The sequence below is a fragment of the Pteronotus mesoamericanus genome, unplaced genomic scaffold, assembly GCF_021234165.1.
Source record: "Pteronotus mesoamericanus isolate MK-2021 breed Mesoamerican mustached bat unplaced genomic scaffold, CSHL_Meso_final contig_1193, whole genome shotgun sequence".
NCBI classification, from domain to species: domain Eukaryota; kingdom Metazoa; phylum Chordata; class Mammalia; order Chiroptera; family Mormoopidae; genus Pteronotus; species Pteronotus mesoamericanus.
This window is the reverse complement of record NW_026555039.1, coordinates 187301-193272: the sequence shown is the minus strand read 5'-3', so window position 1 is coordinate 193272 and position 5972 is coordinate 187301.

Here is a 5972-nt window from a genome sequence, read left to right as displayed (position 1 = left end):
CAGGCCGGCCTCAGGGAGCGCGACGGCGGCGGGGGCGGGCGGGGGCGCGCGGAGAGGCCGGAGCGCCGCGGCCGCGGGACCCTCAGCGGCGGGAGGCGGGGCGGGGCAGGTGGGCGGCGGGCGGAGCCCGCCCGGTGGCCCCGCCTGCAGGGGGCTGGCCTCCGCTGCCCGCGCCCCGCCCGACGCCCCGCCCTCACTCCCCTGCGGGGCGTCGGCCCCGGGCCCGCGGCGCTCGCCACCCCGACCCTCCTTTGGAATGTCGCAGGTGTGAGCAAAGGCCGTGGTCCTTCCCCCCTCCGATGCCCTCAGCCCCTAGCCACCTCCCAGGGAGACCAGCACCTCTGTTTTGATGGGGTAGGAGACATTTTCTCGTCTCGGGGAAAGTGGGAATAAAGGCAGGTTAGAGGACTTGGCTGTTGCTCCTGGTCCAAACGGTACCATCTAAGTGGCAATGCAGGTCAGGACAGCTTATTTTTTAAAAAAACTTTTATGTATTGATGTTATTTTTAATATTTTATTTATTTTTACAGAGAGGGGAAAGGAGGGAGAAAGAGGAGAGAAACATCGATGTGTGCTTGCCTTTCACGTGCCCCCAACCGCCGGCATGGCCCGCAACCCAGGCACGTGCCCTGACTGGGAATCGAACCAGCGGCCTTTCAGTCCGCAGGCCAGCGCTCAGTCCACTGAGCCAGACCAGCGCGCTATTCACTGATTTGAAAGAGAGACATCGATTTGTTGTTCCACTCATTTATGCATTAATTGGTTGCTTCTTGTCTGTGCCCTGACAGAGGATCGAACCTGCAACCTTGGCGTATGGGGCCACCGCTCTAACCCACTGCACTCCCCAGCCAGGGCGAGCCCCCCACTCCCCCGTTCAGAAATGCCGTCAAGGATTGGGGCAGGGCTCCATAAATAGGAGTGGGCTTGGTGGCTACTGTTGTTTCACTGTCACCTCTGTGTTGACATTTTTAAAACTTCATGGAAGGGTAAACCGGCACAGGAAAGTGCAGCCTTCCTGAGTGCAGAGCTCAGAAAACCTTTCTTCGCAACACAGCCAGCACCCAGGCCAAGCAGCAGGCACCCCCAGCCCTCCTGCGGAAGTCCCGTGCCAGGGGCTGCCCGCCGCTCCCCGCAAGGGGCCACTGTCCAGACTTCTACCTGCTACGGTTAGTTCTGCCTGGTCTTGTACTTTATGTAAATGGCATCACGAGAGACTTGTCAGCATTTTAATGGTTACAAAACACTTGCACTACAGAAACAGAGCCTCAGGGAGCTAGGCGGCCCAGACTCCCCTGAGGGGCAGAGCCCTGGGACCCCCTTCCACGCCCACGTTGCTGCCAGAGCTCTGGGTGGAGGAGACCCAGGTCCAGAAGATCCAGTTTCCAGTGGCGCCTGGGCCCCTCTCCCAGAGGCTCCGAGGGCCCCTCCCCGTGCGCCTCTCGGCCGAGTAGGGTGCATGCCTTCCTGCATGTGTCCCTTCCAGGAGTTGGCCCTAGGGACTCGAAGGTGACCAGAACCGGTCCCTGCCCTCAAGGATTTTTGGCAGAGGGAGCTGTGGTGGGCCCCACGTCTTCTGCATTCAATGAGCAAACACACATCCAAGGTCCCCTGAAGGCCTCCTACTACCTACCAAGCCCAGGACTGGGCGCCGGAGACTCACCGGTGGCAGCAGCCCTCGCGAGCCCCGGGGAGCTCGCCGTGGGGCCTGGCAGGCAGGGCGGCCCTTCGGAGACCAGCGGGTCTGCAGTGCAGTGAGGAGGGGACTCGGGGACAAGGCTGACTCGGAATCATCTGCACAGAGGGCTCTAAGGTGGCTTGAGCCAGCTTCGGGGCTGAGAGGGAGCAAGGGCACAGTGTCCCTTGGGCAACCGGAGCAGCGTGAACCCGGGGGCTCCCTAAGGTCCCCCTGAGGACTCTCAGGCCCGACCGGCCTCACTCGGCTCCCGGAATCACAGTTCTGGTGTCCTCCTCAGCTGCCTGGCCCGGGCCGGGCGGCTCGGTTGGTTAGAGCCGTGGTCCCCAGCCTTTGTCTCACCAGGGACCGGTTTTGTGGAAGATGATTTTCCCAAAGACTGGAGTGGGAGAGGGGCCGACCCAGGGATGGGGCGGGGGGGGGGGGATTCAGGAGGTGGAGCTCAGGCCGTAGCGCAGGCTCGCCCACCGCTCACCCCCTGCTCTGTGGCCTGGTTCCTAACGTGCCATGGCTGCGTATGCTAACGTGCTGGTCTGAGGCCCAGGGGTTGGGGACCCCTGGGTTAGAGCATCGTCCTTTCCAGATACGCCAATCTGCGGTTGAGCCCCGTCAGGGCGCAATGAGAGGCGACCAATGAATGCATTAGGTAAGTGGGAGCCGGCCCTGTGAGGACCCCCCAGGGTCCCTGGGTCAGTGGTCTGCTGGCTCCCCCCAACCCTGCCTGCCAAGCGGTTGAGGGTGGGGGGCGGGGGGTGCCTCACCACAGCTCCAGCAGCCCTCTCTGCCATCCGGGTCTCCGCAGGGACCTGGGGCCCTCCCCCACGCTGCGGGTGTTTCCCACACACCCTGATGGGAGGTTTCTCAAACTCCACCAGACAAGGTCCGGTGCTGTTGACCCCAGGGCCCTGTGACTCTGGGCCTGGGGTCGAGTCCTTCCACCTTGTGCCCTGAGGCTTCTGGGTTGTGGCTCTAAACTCTGCGGCTCCAGGCTCCCTCCTCCAGCACAGGGGTCTGGAGCTGCCTTCCCAGCCCTGAGGGTCCTGCCGTGCCGGGTCCAGGCCACGGTCGCTGCAGGGCCACCACAGCCACCAGCACGGGGACGTGGATGCAGGGGTTCCAAAGTTCTGTCAGGCGCTGGGGTTCTACCCGGCTGACCTCTCTGGCCTCTAACCCGCAGTTCCAGTTCCCTCGAGGGGCTCAGTCTCCCTGTCCAGACGGCTCGGTCCCAGCTCCCCTGAGTTCCAGCTTCCTGCGCTCTCTGAGCGGAAGCGTCCGCCTCCTGGGGCCCGGCGGTGAGCTTCCCAGAGACTCCAGACACAGGAAAATGGGTAAGGGCCCTGGCAGCTCTGGGGCCGGGGAGGGCTCGGGCACGGGGACACATCTTCCCCTCCGCAGGCCTGCCACCACCAGCTCCCCTCCAGGCAAGCTGCGCACGTGCAGAAAGCGGGCGCCAGGCGAGGGGACGTGCTGTGCCCGGCGATGGCATACCCTGCACAGAGCTGGTTGGGTCCGAGGCCCAGCCCCGCTGATTAGAGTCACTCTCTTGAGAACTTGGGTTGAAACAAGCAACTCCTTCGGGGCCCTGAAGCCCCAAGATCATGGAAGGTCAGTCTAAATGGATACAGAGCCCTGCGATCGTTAGGGAGCAAAAATGAGGGGACCCACAGAAGCAGATGGTCCGTGGGGAGGGCCCTAGAGCAAAGAGCGAGGGGGAGGGCGGCAGGGTGCCTGCCCTTGCTCCCTTCCTGGCTCCCCGCTTCCTGCAGCGCCCCCTCAGGCCTGAGTCAACCTGAGCAGGTGTCTGGCCTCCGTCCTTGGCCAGACCCCAGACAGACCTTCCCCCGGGGAACTTTCTTCTCCCCCAGGGCGCCAGAGCCTGTCTCTCCGGGTCTGAACAGCCCGGCCGCCCTGCCAGCTCCCCCTGCCCCCGTTGCCCTGGGGAGAGCCAGGCCCCCCACCAGGCAGACAAGCCCCTCGCCAGCGCCGCCCCCACCCTCCATCTCAGCCACAGGGCGCCGCTTGGCCTCTCCCTCAGCATGATCTCTGCCACCACTGGCCACCAGGGCGTCTGGGCAGAAGCCGGCCCGCAGACATGTTTCCTTTGGCTGGGCACAGTGCTTCAAAAGAATCTGAACCGGTTGCCAACTCCGAAAAGCCAGATTGCACATAAAAATCCAGATTTCTGGCTTCTCTGGACAAACCAGAGGAGCCTGGCAGCTGCGGACCTGTATTCGTGACGGCTCCAGTTTCTGAGCCGTGTCTGCCTGGGGCTGGCACGCGCCCTTCCACCCTCCACACTTCCCACCGCTCCCTGTCGCCTCACACCTGCCCCTCAGCAGGTGACTCACTGCCTCTCCTCGGGCGGGCGGAACTGGGCTTCGGGCGTTGGCCCAGCCCTCCCTGCTTCTGCCCTCTGCCCCCTGCCCCATCCTCAAATGCACGGGCCACTGACTTCCTGCCCACGCTCAGGGGCCCAAGTCAAAGGCGGAGAACTTCGGGAAGGCCTGTCTGTCTCATCGCATCCAAAGTCCAGATGAATTTCTCCCTCCTTGACCCCACCGTCCTGGAATGGACCTTCAAACTGACCTATTACTTTTGACCTTTCTTCCCCCCAAGGTCACCCCGGGAATACTGCCCATTGATCCCATGGCTCTGCCTCAACTCACGCCGGCCGGGCCCCCTGCTTTCTGCACGCGGTCCCATCTCACCGACCGACCTCCGCAGCATGGCCTGACCCCAGGTGGCAGCCACTGGCCACGGTGGCCATTGAGCACGGGCGTTGAGGCTAGTCCAAACTGAGGGCGCTGTACACACACTGGATTTTCAAGGACGAGTGCCAAAAGGAAAAAGAAAGCAAGGTATGACCTCACCAATGATTGGTGACACTGATAGCATGTTAAAATGGTCCTGTTTGTAATATAGTGAGTGAAGTCAAATAGATTATTAAAATCAATTTTGCCTACTTGTTTTAGTTGTAGTTCCTTTTTAATGTGGCTACTAGAAAGTATTACATGACACGACCTATTTTGGTGAACAGATGAACCTCTCCATTGGGTAGCAGTGTCCCACACAACGGTGAAGCAGAGGCGTGTTTGTTGTGCCATTTCACAGACGGGGAAACTGAGTCTCAGAGGGCATGCAACTGGCCCACAGTCATGCGGCTACTGAGTGATGAGGCGGGACTTCGGCCCAGGTCCGTAAGGCTCCCCGTCTGTGCTCCCAGCCCTTGGGCAACTCTGCCCCACGGTGCCCCCATGTTGCCTGCCACAGGCAGGTGCTTGGCACCCACGAATTTGTCCCTGCATTGTCACATAGGCGTCCCCTTTCCCAGCTGCCCCCAGGCTGACACCAGCCTTGTTATCATTCCTCAGAGGACCCCCCCGCCACCCGTGAGCCGCCCTGCCCACTGTCTTCCCACCCCAGGCCTGGCCTCCAAAGGCTGCCACTCCCAGGAAGCAGCTGTGGCCTGGAACGCCCCTCCCCCGCGAGCCCAGCCCTCCCGGGAGCCTCTGCTTGCTCGGGCAGCTGCCGCAGGCTGTGCTGGGCTGGACCCCTCACTAGGGCAGCCTGCGGAGGGGCAAGATTTGGCCCACACCTGGCCACAAGCCAGAAGGGCATGTTTTGGGCCAATGCCCCTGCCCCCAGGAGCCATCCGCCATCTCTGCTGGGACACCCATCAGAGTGTCACAGGTGGCCTGGGAAAGAAACGCGGTCCCCTGCCCAAAGCCCACGGGCATCCTGTGGGAGGACTGTCGCATGGGGAGAAAGGAGCACGGCCCACGGCCTCTGAGGCTCTCCCTGCCTGTAGCCCAGAACCGTCTCTGGCACCTTCCCCTGAGGCCCGGAGCCCCCAGCTAGTGCCCGGCCCGCCCACAGCGCCCAGGCTCAGTGAGGAGAGGGGGGTGGACGTGTCCAGAGTTCCTTCCTGGGGCTGGAGAAACTGTCCACACAGTTCCTGCCCCGAGGCCTGGCGCCAGCTGACCACTTCCTCTGGCTGAGGCTGCTGCGGGCACCTGCCCATTTGTCCCCCATGGGCTTCCTCCCCGGGCCCCTCAGAGGAACCGAGAGTGGCCGAGGGGGGAACAGGAGCAGGGCTGCAGAAGCAGGCTGAGATTCCGTGTCAGGGCAGTCCCGCTCTGGGCACGAGCCCCGCCCCCGTCACGGGGCTGGGCTGGCACCCGGCTCACCGCCCACCCTCAGTGGGCCCTGGCCAGGGACTGGCTGGCTGCAGGGGACGGAGCCCACACAGACAGCTGTGTGCCTGGCTCACCGCCCCGGC